Raw genomic sequence first — 23,832 nt, forward strand, 5'->3', positions numbered from 1 at the left:
TTTTTAGCAACATCATATGACCCCCTTTAAGGCAGAAGTCAGCAAATAGCAGTTAATAGTGAGAATTGGTCCTTAAAATAAAGTGTGACCAAAATGATGCAGACACAACAAAATTACTAAGACTTTAACTGAAATTAACTTAAAAACAGAAAATACAAACATAAAAACTAATTCAAAGTATTTAAAAATTCTTACCCATATTAACATTCAGCTTTCATAGTGCAAAGCAAAGCCAGTTTCTTTGTCGTTTAACTGTAAAAATATCAAAATATCATTTGACAGATTCTGAAACACATTCAGTCTTAATATTGTGTGAAATTTTGTGTCTTACGTCCATTTATCTGAAGATATTTTTTACTGTTAAAGCCGGTAGTGGTTTTGTTCTGCAGGTATTTGTCTTTGGCACAGACACTGAAAACTGCTGTCTGCTTTAGTGAAAGGAGAAAAATCTCTCGGTCTGAGCCGCAGGTGAAGTTATCAATCCAGTCTGACAGACAAATGAACTCAAGACAAACATAAAAACACAAAGACATCCAACACTGACAAGCTGTGTGTCTGCATTCTGAATGAGTTTAATATTTCTGCTCCAAGTTTGAGGCGATATCAACTTTTTCACCCAGTTTCAGTTTTTTTTTAAGTATCAGAAGGCTTTTTTGCATTGCAACACTGTTTTGATGGCAATTGCTTTACAATACATAAAAAGCTATTATTATAAAATTTCATGAAAAAAAAGTTTTTCTTATTTTCATCCTTTCGATTTTGCAGTGAAATATGAGCTGCACATGCTTTCGTGAGATCGCTCACTAAACATCCGTCCAGTGTTGGATTGATACTACGTGACCAGATGCAGTCAAAGACGGCATTTCATGCAAGAGAATGCAAATCGAAACTGCAACTATGAAAAAATGCAGGCGCTTCTCGCAAGAGGACGACATAGAAAACACAAGTCAGTCTTGCTTTAAACATTTGCATTGGTTTCCACAGATGTTAGCTACAAAGCAAACGGAAAAATCCTGAAACACCATTTAGCAGATGCTGATTATCCAAAGTGACCTAAAGAACACGTACTGCTGGGATTTTCTATTAGTCCTTGACTGGGTCACTGTCACTATTGGGTGTTTCAAATATCTTTCAAATGCTTCTATTAAAATTCTATTATCTGCATTACAATTTGAGTAAAAGGTCACAAATTTGGAATAATTTGGAATCATTTTTTATATAATAATTAAGTCTCCACTGCTCACTAAGACTGCATTTTTATGATCAAAAATACAGTAAAAACAGTGAAATATTATTACAATTTAAAATAGCTTTTTTCTATATGAATATATTGTAAAATGTAATTTATTTCTGTGATGCAAAGCTGAATTTTCAGCATCATTCATTACTCCAGTCTTAAGTGTCACATGATCAATAAATCATTCTAATATGCCGATTTTCTGCTCAGTTATTATCAATTATTATTAATGCTCAATTATCAACAATGGTTCTTATTAAAATCAGTGTTGAAAACAGTTTTTGCTGCTGAATAATTTTGTGAAAACCGTGATACATTTAATTTTTCAAGATACTTTGATGAATAGAAAGTTCAAAAGAACAGCATTTATTTGAAATAGAAATCTTTTGTAACATTACAAATGTCTTTACTAGCACTATATAAAAGTATTCATTTCTATAGTCTGAGTGGTAGTGTATTGCAGTTTTGCACAAAAATATTCGGCAGCACAACTGTTTTCAACATTGATAATAATCATAAATGTTTCTTGAGCAGCAAATCAGCATATTAGAAGGATTTCTGACGGATCATGTGACACTGAAGACTGGAGTTATGATGCAAATAAATTCAATAAATTACATTTTACAAGATATTCACAAAGAAAATAACTGTTTTCAGTTGTAACAATATTTCACAATATTACTGTTTTTGCTGTATTTTGATCAAATAAATGCAGCCAAGGTGACTGTAAAACATTAACAAAGAAAGCATTAATGAATGTAAATTATTCAAAACTTTTGACCGGTAGTGTATAGGGTTCTGAATTTAAATGAACACAATATATGCATTAAAACACTGAAAATAATTCAAAGTTCCAAATATTGTTCTACCACTAATGTGGAACTGAGCTACACTAAAATGTAGCTCTAAAGCCTGATTTCCCTGTATCCTTTCATTCTGATGAAGCTCTACATCACAAGTTATGTGATATCACAGCTGTGATATGATAGACAGCCGCCACATGCCCACGTGAGCCATGAAGCACTGCTGTCACACTGCAGCATGTGAGGATGGGCGTTCACATCACGCTGCCAGCTAATGCACAGCGCTGCAATGCAGTGCCACACACGCATGTACGTGCAGGAATAGTGTCGAGTCAGGCCCGCACGCGTACACGCGCACACACTAAATATAGACTTTGCACATCTTTGATAAGGAACGTACAGACGTGAACTCCATAAACCTGCGGCGATCCTCAGTCGAACCATTGATTTATCAGCGGCACGCATCCGTCTGCGTGTCAGAACTGGGCCACGATGCACTGCTGCAGACATAAAACTCCTCAGACTCAGACGAAAAGGAGTTCTGTCAGAATAAAAGAGCAGTCTGGGACATTCTGTCCTTGGTAAAGTGTTAAAGACCTGCAGAGCACGAGTCAATCCAGCAGAAACACACGTATATATGTATATCTGTTTGCACTCGCTGACCCTCTTCATATGAACGATCTGCTTTATAAATATTCAAGCACTGCAGTCGTTCTAAAGTCGAGCATGTCTAAGTGCACAGACACAACACATTCAGTCCACGTTGAGACGCAGCGCTCCCTGGCAACAGGCCTGCCAATCGGAGCTGCTCGTCTGAGGAACGTACAGAACCCAAAACTAGAGCAAAAACACAATCTCAGCAGTCCTTCAAACTCCAGCAGACGGCGTTCACTGCGGCCGATACGTAATGCCTGATTGCATCTGGCAGTGAACTTTTCTCAGTTCATGCATCACCTGGCAATCGAACCCATGACCTTGGTGATGCTAGGAACATAATCTCACAGCGATTGGAGATCTGCGGTCGTGTTCAGCGTCCAGTGCTTCTTAATATAGAGAGACCGGCGCTGGGGTGAGATGGGGTGATGGACACAGAAATATCATGATGGCATGTCCTCTAATGCCACCGGCGTATGACATATGATCCCTTACGTGCCACCTTGTTAAATTTCATGGATGGAGGTAACTGTATCAAAAGGCCAAAAATCGCAAAGGCTGTTATTTAATTAATTAAACAGATTGAACAGAATGAAGCGCAGCACTGTTCATTCACACGTGAGCGGCTCATGATCCAGTGTTTTCAGTGTCTTGATTCACAGTAATTAATCCACATGAACCCTTTGCATCTGCTCTGAGTTTGAGTTGCTTTAACGTAAATTTGGATACCCAACATGCACCAACCATCTTTACAAATTTGTAATGTAAATCGCTTACCAACAAAAGAGAAGCTTGAGGAACTCCCTGTGGTCTTCCACCAGAAGAAAAGCTTGATGGATTGACATTTGAAAATGAAGACGTAAAGACTGTAACTTGACTGTAATTTTACAGATATAAAATGATGATTATTATTATTATTATTAAAGTTTTCTAAAATTTCAGTTAAATCTCTTAAATTCTTTATTTTTCATTTTACAATGAAATATTACAATTTTGTATAAATTTATTATTATTATTATTACTTATTTTAAATCTTTATGAAATATCTCACATTTTTGATCTTTTTTATTTACAGTGAAATATTACAACATTATTTGTATCTAGTATAAAATTATTATTATACATTATATATATTTTTTTATATCTTAAATTCTCTGTTTGTTTTTTTTACCATAAAATATTGCCAATTTTATTTATTTAAAATGTTTTTGCCACATCGGGCAGCCCCACAAACAAGCACAGCAAACCTGGGATAATTTTTAAATCACATTTTAAATAGCAATTTTTATCTTAAAAAACAATTTTATTTCTTTCCAAATTGTGCGAACTTGTGCAAACTCCTTTTTCTAACAGAAACGTGAGAATCAGGAGTCTCCACCAAATCTCAGTGCTGTCTGAGAAACAGCATTGGTGGTTTGTGTGAAGGTAAAGGCTCGTTCAGCCACAGCAGAATCTCAGCGAAGCCTGCGGGTGAGTCAGTCAACACACTAATGGACTCAAGCTGGCAGAGAAGATCAACAAACAAACAGTGACTCCAGCAGCCGCCGCCAGACCTCCACACACAACTACAGCTCCAACAATGACAAAACAGCACAAAAAAGTAGACTATATCTGCGAGTAGTGCATTGATACGAGGATCTGGTCACGACATAGACGCTCTTAAAAATATTCAACATGCATTCGATTCACTGGCTGTCAAAATAACTGTGACTGCATTGAATGTGTCATATCAAAATGGACAGTTCATGGCCAGATTAACCTACAATGTGCAACAGATTTAATGGCCATATTTCACAACTTATTTCACATATTTCACAACCGGTACATTGAGGTCCAGACCTCTTTATGTTTCCTAGGGGTAGCTATAATAAAAGTTGTGAAATAGTTGTCTAATAATAACTGTACTTTGGTATTGTACGACGCCAAGATAACCGACCCTCTCATCTCAGCTAATCATTGGTCTAACAGCACTCGTCAATGTCAAAACGACTGAGATGGCCAATCAAACCAAAGAAGGCAGGAATTACCGTTACCGTAACAGAAGCTGAGTGTGAAAATGTAAGAAGCTAATTATTTAATATTTGGCAAATGTGTTATGACAGAAATTACCTACAGTAATAACGACCTACAGAAATATCCAGGAATGCAAACAACACAGCATATTAGGAAAGATTAAGAATGAATGTGTGCATATTGTGAATTCACTCTTTTCACATTCACGCTTTTCAGTAAATTCACTTATCCTCAGACCTACACTTTAACTAGGGATGTAACGGTATGAAAATTTCTTATCACGATTATAGTGACCAAAATTATCACAGTTATCAGTATTATCACGGTATTGTTAAAATGTGCTGGAGATGTTAAAAAAGTACCGACACATAAATCACTTCACCAAGTTTTATATTTAAAAATCAACAAACAACAAATAAAATGACTTTTTGTTTGCATAATCACTAAAACAATAACATTACCAATGATGTTCGGATTTTAAATGACAACTTGACTGACAACAGTTTAATAGCATGTCCAAATAACTAATATAAATGTACAAATAAAGCTTTGAAAAAGTTTAATAAAAAGGTAAACCTCACATTTCAGCCTTTAAATAAAGAAAAGATATGTCAAAATGATAATTGATTAATAAATGATTATATGTATTTTATCTGCTCCATAAAGAATTCTAGATAACTTTTCTGAATTGTTTAAATGTGTAGAATCCACATAAGCTTGTTTTTCATCAAATGGTAAAAATTTACAGCAGGGCATGCAAATTCGGTCCGTTTTTGGCCAGACAGAAACTGCACACAGGCTGAATGTAAATATAAGTTTCTGTAAATCCACTCGCTGACAGCAGGAGGCGCTTATGGAAAAGCTGAATCAGAGCTGTTTCCCGTAACCTCCGTGGACAAAGCAGTATTGCGATTAAAAACACTTCCTTTAGGTATTACATGGAGCAAAGATGAAAACAAAATACCATCGAATCGTTTCTGAAGACAGTCAGAACCTTCAGAGGTACATTCATATAATTAATTCATTAATATATTCATTTGTATAATTTCCTTAGCACTCTTTTAAAACCTCCCAGCTTTTCCGCCCTGTTTTCACTCAAAACGAAACTACTCTGCTGCTGTGCGCACGTTAGCCTGTTACTTAAAACTGTCAAAGAAATCTATTTGCGTAGATTGTCAGTGAACTACGGCTCTGTGTAGTAAATGCTGCTCCATCTGAAAGCATGTGAAAATACCACATTTAATAACATGTTTTTACACCAAACTCACTTCATAACGTCAGTCGAGTGTTTGAAATAAATCCTTCTGTGAGATGATGTGGCTTCTTACACAGAATAAGGCACGCAACATATTTCATAGTATTTAAGCAGTGATAAATTCTGCCTAATCACGATTTATCGCCTTTGCGATTTAATTCCGATTAATCGTGCAGCCTTAGTTTATAGGTTGTGGTTAGGATAGTCAGTTAACCTATTAAAATAATATTTGCAAATAGATCTAGTTCTTAAACTATTAACTTCTATTTTTTAACTATTTTACTCATCTTCTCTTTTATTCCTTTAAGTTTCTATTTTTGAAGAAACCCCCAAGTGTCTACCACCATGTTCATGGCTGTTCTGTGCTCAATTTAAAAAGGTAGTTCACCTAAAATAAAAAAAATTCTATTATCATTTACCAATTTACCATATGTATCAAAAAAACCCTAGCAAACTCAGTTTTTGGACCTCGGTATTTCTAAAACCGTGTGTAATATTAACAGGATCATGAAGACCAAATATTCAAGACCAAAAATATTATTTAAAAAAAAAACGTTAGATTATTCTAAGTGCAAGGTTTTTGGAATACTACAATATGGTCTACTATGAACACTATTTTTACTCTCAATACACCAGAAAATAATTTTGTGTTTCGTATTTGGGAGATAATCCAGGAAAAAATTAAAAACAATGACAGATATTTGTTATATTACTGGCAACAAGTAAAACCACTATATCCCGGAAATAATACAAAGAGCAGCCACCTACTAATGAACAATGGAACAGTAGCAGAGGTCAAAGAAATGGAAAGATTCTTTGTCAGCAGACAGAGGAAATATATTACATGTATTGTCAAATTGATTTAAAGAATATATGTAAAGTTTGGCGACTAGCTCCTAACAGACTCTTTTTGAGAAAATTTTCAGAAGCCCTTGAAATGTGGGATGAAATGACACACTACAATGTGTGTGTGTGTGTGTGTGTGTGTGTTAAAAGTGGGTGTTAAGGGTGTGTGTGTGTGGGACGATTTCCGGCTCGGTTTCGAAATACCAAATCAATCCACAAGACAAAGAGCCGCTGCTCTACAACTCTTTGCCCTGAATATGACTCAGCACACAAACCACATATTTCCTCCAAATAATCTTCACCTGCTCCACCAGCAGTCTGTCTTTCCAGCCGGTTGGAGTTAGTCTTTTTCACCAAGTCAGGCAACCCTATTGCTATTGCTCACACGTGTAACAAACCTTTAACTTCATATGAGTGATTCCTCAAATCAATGCTGCCAGTTTGGTCAAAATATCAGTCCACCACTAGTTTAGACTTTCCAAAGCACACAGTATCTGTCACAATCTGCAGTCATTTTATTCTTTTACTTTATTGTAGACTAAAGGCATCTTTACACAGCCAGTTCTGTGCCTTCTCAAAATTCTGTGTAAAGATGCAATGCCGCAAAAAAACCAGGCTAAATTATAGCTGCTCTGACCCACCTCACTTCCTAGTACTGTATAGAGTTGCAACTGCTGTGTAAATGTATTTATGCCACCTCTGAGCAGCACTAAACAGTTTGTGTCAAGACACCTAAATGCCACTTCAGAAGTGCTTCTGTGCCACATTCATTGGCAGTGTAAATTTGGCGTAATACAGACATGTATCAATTTTAGTGCCTCTTTGCAAATTGTGAGCACTTCATGGTTAAATTTTAGAAGATTGTAGCAGACATGTTTAATGCTAGTTAGATATTCTATAATTCAACTGCTAGCTGTTATATCTTGAATGAGATTTATACTCTAGATTAGTTGATGTAGGCTCTTAAAATTTCTCGCGTTACCAGATGTTTGACTATAGCCATGAAATCTGGTCCACTTTGCAGCTTATTCTCAATATGTTATTCTCACCCATTTATACAGGTGGAGACTGACATGACAAAATATGAAAAGAAAAAATAACACTGCTGGATTATTAACAATGTATCACTGTTTATTAAAATGAAGCATCTTACAGGAATATGATTGTTTCAAATAATGCAATTATAGTCAATAATGTTGTGCACTGAATAGGGATGTAATGGTATTATCAATATCGTGGTATCGCGATAGCAAAACTGTCTCGATATCATCGTGGTCACATGACGGTATGAAACAATAGGTTTAAATAGGAATAACAATAATATTAAATTGTTATTATTATTATATTCTAATTTGTTTGGCTTCCTAAAACACCAGTGTGAATGTAATTTAGACTGAGACAGTTTACCACAACTAAAAAGGAGGTCTGAGTTTCCTTTAAAGTTAAGGTACAAGTCAATTCACTGACTTTTTTTTCTTAGTTAAGTTTTCTTAGTTAAGAAACATGGGTTGGAGCTCTTAATTTTGAACTCTCATAGTGCATTAGATAGAAGAATTTAACTTTAAAACGTACAAAATGTTTTTTTTTCCCCAATCTTCATTTGTCTTTTCTTTTTTTTTTAATTTCGTAGTAAATATCATATCGTGGACTTCATATCAAGGTAGTATCGTACCGTAACATTTTGATATTGTTAGATCCCTAGCACTGAAGTTTAAACCGCGCAATCTGAAGTTGAAGAGTGAATGAACACCAGTACAAAAACAAACACATCCGATAAGAGAATAATCCACCAGTGTGAATGTAATTTAGACTGAGACAGTTTACCACAACTAAAAAGGAGGTCTGAGTTTCCTTTAAAGTTAAGGTACAAGTCAATTCACTGACTTTTTTTTCTTAGTTAAGTTTTCTTAGTTAAGAAACATGGGTTGGAGCTCTTAATTTTGAACTCTCATAGTGCATTAGATAGAAGAATTTAACTTTAAAACGTACAAAATGTTTTTTTTTCCCCAATCTTCATTTGTCTTTTCTTTTTTTTTTAATTTCGTAGTAAATATCATATCGTGGACTTCATATCAAGGTAGTATCGTACCGTAACATTTTGATATTGTTAGATCCCTAGCACTGAAGTTTAAACCGCGCAATCTGAAGTTGAAGAGTGAATGAACACCAGTACAAAAACAAACACATCCGATAAGAGAATAATCAGATTGATACATACTTGTATATTTACACAAAATGATGCAAATGCAACTTGAGTGAACTTGATCGTGTTAGTGAGAATGTGTAATTGCAGTGAATGCACTTTTCCCGTAACAATGTGCTGGAAAAATGCAACTAAACACAACAAATTCACAACATGCTATTACAACAGTGTCTCATTTTAATGTCATGTACCATATGGCATTTTGCCACCGCACATCTTGTACTTTCATTTCATTATCAAATGCACTTTGCATTATCAAAGTGAGTCCAGGCATTACTATGTGCATTCAAAGCTATAGTTTCACTTTAGTTCTCCAGTCTGGATGACATGCTGTTCTAACATTAACCTATCAGACCTCATATATTGAGTTAAATCCAAGAACAATAAAGATAACTATAACTAGCATCCACAACAGCATTTTACATTATTTTATTATCCCTCATCTCCTCTCCCTACAGTCATATTTTGAGTGCGAGTCATTAGCCAAAAAAGAGAAAACACAAAATAAAGTTAAAAATTAACCTCCTGAGACCCTGCATCCTCATATGAGGACATTATATTTTAGTGTATTTCTCTGAGACTATACATGCCACAGTTTTAAGTCTGGATGTCCTGTACAGAGCATATTCAGGGCTTTTCAGAGTAAAAAAAATCAGTTGTTTTTGCCTATGCATGTTCATTCGTGTCTTTTTATTTATTTTTTTAAAAACTGAGTCCCGATGTCCTTTTCCAAGGACGTAGCATAACTTATGAATGAAATATTTAAAAAAAAAAAAAGTTTTATTTTTTTAATGCTCTAAACAATGTAATGACATGAAAAAATACTATTTTTTTCCTAAATGTTTTGCCGGGTCTCAAGAGGTTAATTTTACTGATTGTATTGTTAATTAATTTATTTTTACTTTTGTTTTTCGCTAGATAATATTGTTACCATGAATTCTTTCGACCATGATATTCTGATAAAATATGATGAAAATATGAAGTTGTGGCAGCTTTATTTAGCAGTTTGGTAAATGCACGTACTGCACGGCCCTATTTTCATACATCCCTCAGCAGTTTTTGGTTTCTATAATTTTTTTGTGTTTATTCAACTATTGACCAGGCAGACAGCAGAAGCAGCCGTGAATAAGTTCAGCTCAGGGAGCCATTCACAACAAAGACTAAAAAATAAATGAGAAGCAGGCATAATACCATAAAACTGTGGTGGATGAGTCTGCGTGTCGTTTAGGGTAAATCTGAAATCGATAGCGATTTCATAAAAATAGGGCTGTATAGAAAATACTAAAGTGAGTGTGGACTTCATAATCAAAATATCTGTCCATGAAAAAGTAAGAAGCACTGACTACTTCAGAAAACAAAGCTGTTCTGCTCATTGAATTTAAATGTCTAAAAAAAACAAAACTAACTCTCAAAGATTTGTCAAAGCCAGTGCCTAGTTCTTCCTCAAACTCAACTGTGTAGGTTATTTCCAAGATGACTGTTTGTCTAAAGCCAGCCAACAAGTGATATCAAGCAGAAACTAGCAACTGTTCAGTGCAATATGCATTATTCACAATGCCTTCATATATGCTGCTGCCATTCAAGGTAAAGACCCATCAATATGCTGTGTGGTTTTAGATTTCAGTACAGAAACAGTCCAGATGATGAACAAAGAGTGAGCCTGCCATAATGTGAATGAGCTTTATGCCCGTTTCCTACTCTAGACTTAGCGATGATCTCAGATGAATATGTTCATTACAGCAAATGTTTCCATAAACACCATCTGTTCATGGCACTTTCAAATACATACAGTATAAGTCAAAGGTCAATCCTGAGAAAATTTGGGGCAGCAATTCAAATCACACGACATGATTAATTGTTAACAATACACCCATTTTCTCAGTGGAACTGCATGATAAAACTGTTAATACCACAGAATTAAGGCAGGCTATTTCATGTTAGTCATGTATGACTGTACAACAATAAACAGTAGAATTGAGATGAGTCTGGACTGAAGCATTCCAGTAATAAATGTTAGTCAGTGATGATCCTGCTGCAGTGAAGAGACACACATCTGACCAGTAAGCTTCAGTGCAGTGATGATTTGATCTCATCATTATCCTGAACACTCTGCTTCACTGCGTCTGAGTGCCAAACCACACAAAACAGAAGACAATCGTGATTCAGGATGACCCACCAACACTGTATTCTACAAACTGATCATATGCACTGCAGCGATGCATGCACAAATGAGAGCAGACGCCAGTGTGTTTAGTGAAAGCGTGATGTGAATTCTGGGGTAAAATTCTCTATATGAGTCAGTGAGCAACTGACACTGTAAGTGCGTCTCACAGTGTCTGCTGTGATGCATGAAGCATCGTGTAAAAAGAGCAGCTTCATGAGTTAATACAGTCTGAGCTGTACTGTAGAACAGAATCATAAATTAACAGGAGCGTGGTGCAAAAAAATGCCACAAAAATGAGCAAAATGCCCCTAAACTCAAGATAATGGATAAACCTGCATAATTACACAAAATCTATTACTGTCAGTAGTGATGACTGTGGTGATTAATATGAAATGTGAAATTTAAAAGTGTTGACTGCTGCATTACATTTAGATTTGCTGATGTGCCATCATCTATGGTGTTGTTTTTGCAGCATTGAACATTATACATTGAACATTGAGCTTATAAATGCAATGGCCAATCAAAAGCATTTAAATCAGTCACCGGTGAAAACACTAGAGTTTTGCTCTGCAGTCTTTCAAAATCTCTCATCATAAAAAACAACAAACTGATTCAGAGATCCATTTTGCAGCTTCAGTAATTATAAGTAATCAGTAATTTGAGAGTGCAGAACTTGTGCTGAACTGAAGTAAATGACTGCTTCGGTGATCAGGGGATTTGCTCGTTTTGTGTATATAATTAAAAAAATATTGGCCCTGAATGGAAAAATTCATTTCTGACCCTGCCACAGACACAAACTGACTGACAAGCAACAAACAAGCAAATAATGAAGTAGTAGTTTTGGTGAAACTATCTGAAGGTCCACTTGAGTTGCATGCTTTTTAGTGTTCACAGCTGTGCTGGCGTTTTTATGGTATGGTTTCAAACAAGGGGCTTTAATATACTGGAATATCTCTATCCACTAACATTTCCATTAAAGGGAAAGTTCACCAAAAATGAGGTTTTGCAGTTAATTTACTCACCCTCAGACCATCCAGGAAGTACAGTAGGTGACTTTTTTTCTTCAGTAGAACAGTAAAGAAGATTTTTAGCCGTTGTCCTTGGTGTTTTGTAAAATAATCAAAAAAGCATATACAGGTAAGACAATATTAACACCCATGGTGATATATTGAAGTCTTATGAAGTGAAATGATCAGTCTGTGCAAGAAACCTAACATTATTTACAACAGTATTACCGGTAATCCAGAGCCTCAAGCAAACGGTTCAAAGTGATGTCTGGTTCACAAACGAATCATTCTTTTGTGAACCATCATTATTGGACTGAACCATCGGAATCAGTTTGTTGCTCAAGTAGCACATATCTGCAAGTTACTCAATCAAAACCCCCTTTCAGACGGCTGACAGTCACTCTGACTTAAAATGAGCCAAAATGACGGTGAATCAGATCTAATAAGTCATAAGCCATTCAGCGCTCCAGTTCCTCCAACATTTACTGAACTGAGGAAACAGTTCAACTCGGACTGAAGACCAATGAGCTGCTGATATGCGCATATGACCAACAAACTAGTAGTGAACTGAACCAGTTCATTGAAACAAACTGTCCAAAAGAACCAGTTCACAGAAAAGAATTGGATTTCTCCATTTGCCTGAGATTATGGATTACAGGTAATAATGTTGTAAATAATGTTCAGATTCTTGCACAGACCAATCGTTTCCCTTCATAAGACCTCAATATATCATCAGGAGCCATGGGTATTAACTTTGTCTTGCATGATATGCTTTTATTGACTCTCAAAGTGATGGTAGCTGCTGAAGCTTTTTATTTAGTATTTTAATTAGTGATGCACCAATCATGATTTTTCATGGCCTATTCAGATTCTGGTTCCATTTTTTTTTTTGATTCCGATACTGGTTGCAATTTTTTAAAGCTAATTTATTTAGGCTATTGTTTATTTGCTCTATAACAAGCAAACTGGCCTTAAACAAAACTATCTGTAATCATTTGAAATGAGAGGCAACCGTTGCATTTTAATCACAATCCAAACAAAGATGCTATATACATGTTGCATGAGCAGCTGTTTTTAATTTGAATTATATTGTATCATTTCATGATTTAAAACAAAAACAGAATGGTCTGACTACATCTTTGTAAAATTAAGCTATATAACATGCATGAAACAAAAACAACAGACCGGCTGAAAGAGAATGCAAATATACTCTCTGACAACAGGTGGCGTTTATGGAACAGCAACGAAATAGTGTTTCCTTGGTTACCGCTGTAAACAATGCAGCACTGCTGCTTACTGCTTTACATGGAGGTAAGAAGAAAATAAAATGACATTGCCATCTAAACTTTTCCTAAGACAGTCAGTTCCCCTCAGAAATACATTCATATAACCCCTCACTCCCAATTCAATATTTAGATTTTCTTCTGATATTTCATGCATCATGAACAGTTAGCTTGCTCAATCTGCCTGCTACAGTATTCTCTACCCTTGGCGCTTGTCTTCAGCGTCTCTGGCCTCTGTTAAAGTCCTGTTTACAGACTCAAGCATGATGGATTTTTCTTTATCACTGTCCCAGTAGCACCCGTAAATAACTGAAAATAAGTACAAAAAATACAGAACAAAGACTGGAGAAATGTAAAGTATTTTTGTACTTATTTTTCTGTTATTTTCGCGATCAACGGGTTAGCAACCACTGTGTTAAATGGTTTAAATCTTCAGTACAGTCTTCACACACAGTTAATGATTTGCATCTGGAGCAGCCTTCAAGTTCTCATCAATTGCACTGTACTGAAAATTAAATTTTAATAAAGCAACATGCCTTCAAGGCAAGAGAATAATATGATCTGCTTTGATTAGAAACAAGCAAACAGATAGCACTGCAGCTAAACCTCACACAGAAACACTAAAGATGCTTAAAGGTCCCATATTGTCAAAACAGAATTAGCTTTTTTCATGATAACTGAGGTCTAGGGGCTATTTAACTACCATATAAGTTTCAAAACAGTCGGTCCACAGTAAAATGCACACAGCCTGCATAAAGTAGCTGTGATTTTTCACGAACCGTTGTGACTTCTGTAAAAAGTTGACATCAGAACTACACAGTCACCACCTTCAGTCATTTGCTCGTTTTGTGTATATAATTAAAAAAATATTGGCCCTGAATGGAAAAATTCATTTCTGACCCTGCCACAGACACAAACTGACTGACAAGCAACAAACAAGCAAATAATGAAGTAGTAGTTTTGGTGAAACTATCTGAAGGTCCACTTGAGTTGCATGCTTTTTAGTGTTCACAGCTGTGCTGGCGTTTTTATGGTATGGTTTCAAACAAGGGGCTTTAATATACTGGAATATCTCTATCCACTAACATTTCCATTAAAGGGAAAGTTCACCAAAAATGAGGTTTTGCAGTTAATTTACTCACCCTCAGACCATCCAGGAAGTACAGTAGGTGACTTTTTTTCTTCAGTAGAACAGTAAAGAAGATTTTTAGCCGTTGTCCTTGGTGTTTTGTAAAATAATCAAAAAAGCATATACAGGTAAGACAATATTAACACCCATGGTGATATATTGAAGTCTTATGAAGTGAAATGATCAGTCTGTGCAAGAAACCTAACATTATTTACAACAGTATTACCGGTAATCCAGAGCCTCAAGCAAACGGTTCAAAGTGATGTCTGGTTCACAAACGAATCATTCTTTTGTGAACCATCATTATTGGACTGAACCATCGGAATCAGTTTGTTGCTCAAGTAGCACATATCTGCAAGTTACTCAATCAAAACCCCCTTTCAGACGGCTGACAGTCACTCTGACTTAAAATGAGCCAAAATGACGGTGAATCAGATCTAATAAGTCATAAGCCATTCAGCGCTCCAGTTCCTCCAACATTTACTGAACTGAGGAAACAGTTCAACTCGGACTGAAGACCAATGAGCTGCTGATATGCGCATATGACCAACAAACTAGTAGTGAACTGAACCAGTTCATTGAAACAAACTGTCCAAAAGAACCAGTTCACAGAAAAGAATTGGATTTCTCCATTTGCCTGAGATTATGGATTACAGGTAATAATGTTGTAAATAATGTTCAGATTCTTGCACAGACCAATCGTTTCCCTTCATAAGACCTCAATATATCATCAGGAGCCATGGGTATTAACTTTGTCTTGCATGATATGCTTTTATTGACTCTCAAAGTGATGGTAGCTGCTGAAGCTTTTTATTTAGTATTTTAATTAGTGATGCACCAATCATGATTTTTCATGGCCTATTCAGATTCTGGTTCCATTTTTTTTTTTGATTCCGATACTGGTTGCAATTTTTTAAAGCTAATTTATTTAGGCTATTGTTTATTTGCTCTATAACAAGCAAACTGGCCTTAAACAAAACTATCTGTAATCATTTGAAATGAGAGGCAACCGTTGCATTTTAATCACAATCCAAACAAAGATGCTATATACATGTTGCATGAGCAGCTGTTTTTAATTTGAATTATATTGTATCATTTCATGATTTAAAACAAAAACAGAATGGTCTGACTACATCTTTGTAAAATTAAGCTATATAACATGCATGAAACAAAAACAACAGACCGGCTGAAAGAGAATGCAAATATACTCTCTGACAACAGGTGGCGTTTATGGAACAGCAACGAAATAGTGTTTCCTTGGTTACCGCTGTAAACAATGCAGCACTGCTGCTTACTGCTTTACATGGAGGTAAGAAGAAAATAAAATGACATTGCCATCTAAACTTTTCCTAAGACAGTCAGTTCCCCTCAGAAATACATTCATATAACCCCTCACTCCCAATTCAATATTTAGATTTTCTTCTGATATTTCATGCATCATGAACAGTGAGCTTGCTCAATCTTCCTGCTACAGTATTCTCTCCCCTTGGCGCTTGTCTTCAGCGTCTCTGGCCTCTGTTAAAGTCCTGTTTACAGACTCAAGCATGATGGATTTTTCTTTATCACTGTCCCAGTAGCACCCGTAAATAACTGAAAATAAGTACAAAAAATACAGAACAAAGACTGGAGAAATGTAAAGTATTTTTGTACTTATTTTTCTGTTATTTTCGCGATCAACGGGTTAGCAACCACTGTGTTAAATGGTTTAAATCTTCAGTACAGTCTTCACACACAGTTAATGATTTGCATCTGGAGCAGCCTTCAAGTTCTCATCAATTGCACTGTACTGAAAATTAAATTTTAATAAAGCAACATGCCTTCAAGGCAAGAGAATAATATGATCTGCTTTGATTAGAAACAAGCAAACAGATAGCACTGCAGCTAAACCTCACACAGAAACACTAAAGATGCTTAAAGGTCCCATATTGTCAAAACAGAATTAGCTTTTTTCATGATAACTGAGGTCTAGGGGCTATTTAACTACCATATAAGTTTCAAAACAGTCGGTCCACAGTAAAATGCACACAGCCTGCATAAAGTAGCTGTGATTTTTCACGAACCGTTGTGACTTCTGTAAAAAGTTGACATCAGAACTACACAGTCACCACCTTCAGTCTTTTATCGCGTTTAACCACAGCTGTCGTCGTTTTTTTTTTGTCTGGCAGTGGCAGCAGATATGCGATCAAATTTCTAATTTGAGGCTGTATTACGTCGATTCTGGCACCCAACATCACAACAAGATGATATTTTAAGCTCCTTATGTAGCCGAATCTGCGCTGGTTTGAATGGGCCGCCTCCAGTTTCCCCTTTGTTTTGCTGCCTTCCAGCTAGCGCTGTGACGTCGGCTGACAACAGGCCAATCAGAAGAGAGGCTCATGAATATTAATTAGACAGGCCAAAATCGACCTGTTCTCAGTAGAGCTCCTGAAGAAGGAGCTGTAAAAATATATTGAGATGGTTTTTGGTACTTATACCGCAAATATATATTCTTAAGGACATCAAGTTTGAGAGAGGCGGGGCATAGAGGACCTACAATAATGTACAGTATTTGAAAAATAATGTGTTTTTTTGAACATTAAAGCATGTCAACATATTCTGTTACACCAAATACACAAAATAATGATCTTTAAAAAAGCATCATATGACCCCTTTAAAATAAAACTCCAGAAAGGTGTAAAATGTGACCTTTAAAACTGCAAGTTGAGCAAGTGAAATATATGTTAACTATCTACAAAATCAGCCGAGCACAATCCTCCACATTTCATCTTGACTGAGGAGTGAGTCTGAAGATGCACATCCACACTACAGTCGACCATATGTAATAATTAAGCAAATCCAGCTCTCACAGATTGTGACAGTGAACTGAGTGTGTGCAAGTTCTTAGAAATTCCCATCATGTAACCCTTGTTATTGATCATTATCAGTTCACAGAAAATATTAACAAGAGCTGAGTTAAGGAACGACACAGTGGGTTTGCGCTGGATCATGGGAGCAGTGTGGATGAAGATAAAACAGGCTGTTCCCTGAGATTTTCCCAGACATTCTGCTGGAGCTCAACCAAAGATCTGGATCACAGCACATGAGAGCTCATGCCACAGGTGTGCACAAGAGAACAGGAATGTGGCGTCAAAGACAGAGAACACTTGATAATAATATAGAAAATGTAAAAACAGAAGCATTACACTTTTGATTCTTGTGAAGAGATTTAGGACTATTGATTGTAAGAAATTAGCCGTGGCGTTTGCCTGTGCAAAAAACTATTTTCCTGCTGCCTGGCATAAAAAGAGAGATATGGCTCGAGTTTGTCCTTCTGTGTGCATCTGTGGGATTTTTCCACCTGTTTCATGGTGCAAATTATGTGCCTTATCACAAAAGTAGCAGCAGACTCTCCTTAACAACACACAAGATCTGAGAAATCATTCAAAGTGTTAAAACTTAATATTAGTGTTTGATCAAATCACTTCGAGCAGTAATATGTTAATTTCAGAGTGATTACAATTATTAAATCTAATGAATTACATGATGGGAAGATTAATTAATCAAATTAATTGCACGTCAGTTTGGGCTGAGAAATTAGAAATTCACACTCTTATATCTTGAATTTTAGGTTCATATGTGCATTCTAATAGGCTTCATCATGCATCAGTCATCATCCTGCATCATGTTCATCAATGTACGATGACGTACAGGTCTGGGCAGGGTGATGCGTTAAATGCCTTGATTATTTTTAACACGCTATTTTTCCTGTAATTAATTGCACCAAATTAACTTTGACAGCCCTAGTTCATTTGCTTAGCAAACGCTAATAAAAAGGTCACTTTTTTATTACATTGTGAGACTCGTTCACATCAACTATGATGAAAGAAATCATATGTAAACAAATTAACGAGAACAATAATTTGTATGCTTTTTGAGGCGACTGTCGGCTCTACCTGCATAACGTGTGCATGTTTTTACATGTGTATCAAACACAGAAATGCATACTTGGCAAGATAACTTCAAGCAAGACCCAGGCAGCTATTAGAACTGATAAAAGCAGCTTACATTTTCCTGAACAACATCATGCATCATGCAACATCAGGACGACTAAAGTGGAAAATCATCCGAGCTTTGAAGTGTTTACAGTCCCAGTGAGCTCTGCCCTGCTGGAATTATACAATATACACACATTCATGTGGAATTATTCACAGACTCTCTCTCTCTCTCACACACACACACACACACACACACACTGGCGTGACATCCATACCATGTGATCATGCCAGGCGTTATGCCAAAGGCCAGCCATGTCACTTACCAGAAATCACAAAGACACAGAGGGGGAGGGAGAGACAGAAAAAGCTGTTTAATGTAACAAACGATCAAACCTCCAGCCCAAGTTTGACAGTAAATCATTCAGAGTCTGTGTGCAACGTTCATTGCATGTTGTTGGTTTAATATGTCCATAAAAGCGCACTTATTGTTCTTATCACTGCAGCACCACTGTAGCTCTTTCATCCCATATTTTCCCTCTTACGAAAGTACACAGAAATACAATTAAGCATGAACAGTTTTCCATGAAGACACTGATATGACACTGTTTACACAACACAATGACAAAAAAGGTCATTCCACCCACATTTCATTCAAATATCTGACTGAACAGGCTCATACATAGACTATATGATGCAACTGCATTGGATTTGATTTGATAGGAGAACTGAATGCAGACGGGATCTGAAGTCCAGCATATTCACCAGCATCTCACTGGCATCACAGAAACAGCGACAGGTGCATAGTTACTATTAATAAATGCCAAGTGTGAGTTTAGTCGCTGTAAACAACATGGGCTACATGAGAGATGAACCCTAACCCTGGAAACTCACTGTGAAACGTCCTATATAAACTGTTCTTGCACCGATCTTCAACCCTGTAACATTCAACCCCGAAACACTGTAACAGGGCTGGAACAAAACATGTTTTGAAAGAGAATGGGCTTTTTGGGGGTTTTATCAGGATTTCACTCACACTGGCCTCATCAAACTTAATAACAGTTCAACTCTTACGGGAAAAACACGTTTTTTTTTTTTTACAGAAAAAATATTGTTCTTGGCACAAAGCACAAGAATACTGACTGTAAATAATGCTGTGTGGTGCAATGATATTTGAGAGCTGAGGTTCATTTTTGCATCAATCTTAAATCCTGAAACATTTTGAGTTTCGCCTGCTATAGTTTTTTTTCAATATTTTGAATTTGTTATTTTCTGCTATCATTTTAATTTTAGTTAACGTTTTAGTAATTTTGTTGTTTTTAATTTTTTTTGTTACTGTTTATTTTTAATATGTATGTATAGTTTTATTAATTTTTTATTTTAATTATTTATTTTAAAACATCAAGTTCAACTAAATGAAAATGATAAAAGTTGTTGTGGCAACTATCTTAAAATTATTATTTTTAAAATATTTTACATTATTTTATTTACCATTTATTTTGTTACCTTTTTATTATATATATATATATATGTAACGATGCGCGTTCATGATGTATGACACAGGTGTGGTGTAAGCTTCGGTGAGAATATGCTACTTTCGTTAGAACCCAGTTTTTTTTTTTTACAGCAAAGGAAAACCAGTCTCCCCTCAACTTATATCGAAATCCTCCAACATTTTGCTTCCGCGTTCATCACTTTTCACCGGAGCTTACGCTATACCTACTTCATCCGCTGGACGCCACTCTCTCGTGAACGTGCGTACCACAGTTAGCGGAAGCTAGAGAACTATACCTTAAAGAATTGGCCACTGAATAGCATCTATTGTGGAGCATTGCTCTCTCATTAAGCTGTAAGCTAAAGATAAATTAATACAAAAAATATTGATATTTTCTAGCACAAATGGCACACGGTATTACCAGAATGCCTTTATCATTCTGCAGTGCATCAGTGCAAAATACTCTTGAGATTTTAACCCTGTTGTTAACAAACAAAAGGTCTGTGAAGAGCATGTGACCGATGGTGTAGCGCACACATCATGCAGAACGACAGATTCGTCACAGCACTCTCAAGAGTCTCCAGGCCCGAGATCTAATTACTGATGAAGAGAGCAAGCTCTATTGTATTCAGATAAGGCTCTCAGTAAAGGGGCCCATCAGGGTTCGGCCCAGAGAGCACGTCAGACAAACCCAACAAACCCCGGCTGGCCCTTCAGCCCCATGTGGAATGTTTGGTAGAGCGAGGCCTCGGGAAGGCAACTCAGGACACAGTGCAAAAATACAGCTGCTGCGCGTCATCAGGGACGTGGCAGCTGGCCAAACCAAAGACAGCGTGCCTACAGGCATGCATTGAGCCCAAGAAACATGGCCTTGTATATTGTGTGAGAACACACGACTGAGATAGTTTCAGAACACAGTCAAACTCGCTGATGAGTTGGTTTACTGGCAGTAGGGCTGAATGATTTTGGAAAATAATCTAATTGTGATTTTTTTACCAATATTGCGATTGCGATTTAAAGGGGTCATATGATGCGATTTCATTTTTTCCTTTCTCTTTAGAGTGTTACAAGCTCTTGGTGCATAAAGAAGATCTGTAAAGTTGCAAAGACTAAAGTCTCAAATCCAAAGAGATATTCTTTCCGTTAGAAACCTTTGAAGCTCCCCTGAGCGCAACCACAAGTATGATGATGATCGGGTCAGTCGCACTGGTGCTCCTAAAAAAAATTTCATAGTCGCACGCAGTAGTTTTCAGTCGCACTGTCGAGACCTGCTCCTTATGCTTTCTCTCGCTCGCCGTACTTTGATGTCATACACCGATCTGATCTTCAAGTCGAACACACCTCTTTACTCTCGCCTGTCACGTGACCGTGTAATCGCAGCCTCTGCGATTGAAAAATCTAAATGTTTCATATCGCGATATTATCGCAAATGCAATTAATCGTTCAGCCCTAACTGGCAGCAACTTTTATAACCACAGAACGGTTTATTACATTCATAATCGTATAACACCATTTAGAAAATACATTACCGCAGTGCCTGGTGGGTCGTGACCCAATAATGACAGACAAGCCAGGAAAAAACAATGCTAAATGCAAATCTTAAAATGCAACTAAACATTCAGCCATACATAACGAGGATGGCAAAATAAATAGACTAATAAATAGAAAAGTCAGAAGAAAACACTTCCCTATGTTTAGTTATTGATGTCAAAGGCTGTGTGTCCAATCCAACTCTTGGAGTAAATTCATTTTCTGTTCGTAGAAGCTTGTCAAATTAGACAAATGCCAACCAGGGTTATTATAGTTAACTAAAATTAAAGCCATAAAAATAAATTATTTCGCTAGTTGCCAAAGCATAATTTCTAATTTTCATTTACTTTAACTTGTACCAAATAACTAAAACTGAAATTTAAATTTTTTTATAAAACTACATAGACATATTTAACACAATAATAAACACAAATTCAAAAAAAAAAACAAAACTATAATAATATGTCAATTCTACTAAAATAACACTTCTTTCAATATGGACAGGTTGTGTGATATGCCCTCATCCTCAAAAACCATCAACAAAACTTACAGAAGCTCAAAGACAACACAATATTAAATACATGCAAGAATGTGTGACCACAGTTTGTTTCGTGAGTCGAGACTCTGACCAAACTTCCTTTCTCCAATTTAGTCATCGTCTGAATGATCTTAAAGCAACAAACACGCACTCAGCCGAAACTAAAGATCAGCCCCAGACCTGTCTGAACACACTGTGAACTGCAGATCAAACTCGCCATATCAATCTGTCTCAAACAGTTAGTTTATCTCATTGAGTGTGCGGCCGTGTCTCTGTTAATGTGGTTTCAGAGTTAAAAATGACATCCGGTTACAATGAACAAATCAACTGCTGAGGAATCATGCTACAATGAACTTCTTTTACAAATAAAAAGTTGCAACTGGAGATCATCAGCATATGCTGTCACAGAATGAAGCAGATACAATCAAATGTAATTTACCTCTGTGTGACTTCAATCTGTATAAGATAAAAAAAAAACATTGATCTGTTTGTTTTCTGTATTCAAGTAGCTACTCTAAGGTTCTTCAAAGAATACCACAGCCCAAAAATGTATAATAATAATAATAATGTATAATAAACATAATAAATGTATAATAAACGTGTAATACGATGCTACCATTTTCAGATAAACAATGTTATACCATGGCACCAACGTTGATAGTACCATGGTGGCATGCATGTCCAAAAACAGTACTTGACAGGCCTTAGGCAGTTTTGCAAAAGTAAAGTGAGTTGTAACAGTGTTTGTGATGATCTGCAGAAACCATCATCATCATCATCATCAATCTACATTAGAAGACTAATAAACTCGAACAGGCGCGCGCACACGTTCTCACATTCTGCTCGCAAAAAACACATTCCACCGAATCCACCTGCATTCCTTCACTGCCACACTATTATTTTTTCTAAACAACTTTCATTAGCTAAAAACAAATGACTTGAATTTGAGGCTAATGTTTACGAGGTTAGAGCAAACCTAAGTTTCAGTTCTAAGTAGCCTATATGACATTACCCGCCGCACTGAAATCTAATCTCCATCAGTGACTCCGAATCATACAAATATATCAAGTAGGAAATAAAATATGGCCCATATGCGTCATGCAGTCCTGCCATCAAGACCTAAATATGATGCGTGTCATATATTTACCCGGCGAGTTTCTCCTCCATATAAGAGCGCGACGCTCTGTAGCGGCGTATTTCTGTGGATGTGAAGTTTCCAGCGGGGTCCGTGTTCAGCCAGACCCTCCTCACCTCCACTGCTCTCTCCCTACAACGCCAGCGCTCTCCCCATTTGCCTCTCTGTCTGTGTCTCTCTCTCTCTTTCTCTCAGTTCAGGAAGTGATTTCGCGTTCAGTCTGACATCATTCTCGAACGCTTTCAGGAGTTTTTAAAGACACAGTCGGACCGTCCCGCACATTTCATATCTAATGAACAATTATGGCAAGCCGTTTTAACATCTATTCCTCAAAGTAAACGTCACTATGTTCAAGTACTTAAATAATTAATGATAATGTACAGGCAGTCTGGTATTATTCCAGGGTGATAATCACCAAAGCAGATCACCTTCAAGGAACTTATCTATAGTGAAAAGGACAGTCTGACTGTACTTTATCTCAACTTTATTATGGCCACTTAACAAACATAAAGGTATATGGGACAGAACACAGCTAATGTATGTAGAAAACCACGTTTCCATGTTGAGCG

General features: G+C 36.5%; 1 protein-coding gene across 1 annotated transcript in view; it reads right to left on the bottom strand.

Moving 5' to 3' along the window:
• The window catches only part of LOC107741500 (nucleus accumbens-associated protein 2-like), a 42,527-nt gene extending 19,030 nt beyond the window's left edge, over positions 1-23,497 (bottom strand). Inside the window, exon 1 of the mRNA XM_016554254.1 lies at positions 23,276-23,497. The gene's annotated coding sequence lies outside the window, so the exon portion shown is untranslated. The remainder of the gene's footprint in view (positions 1-23,275) is intronic.
• Between the last annotated feature and the right edge of the window lie 335 nt (positions 23,498-23,832).

Source organism: Sinocyclocheilus rhinocerous, unplaced genomic scaffold, assembly GCF_001515625.1.
Source record: "Sinocyclocheilus rhinocerous isolate Xijiao unplaced genomic scaffold, SAMN03320098_v1.1 scaffold134, whole genome shotgun sequence".
Lineage (NCBI taxonomy): Eukaryota > Metazoa > Chordata > Actinopteri > Cypriniformes > Cyprinidae > Sinocyclocheilus > Sinocyclocheilus rhinocerous.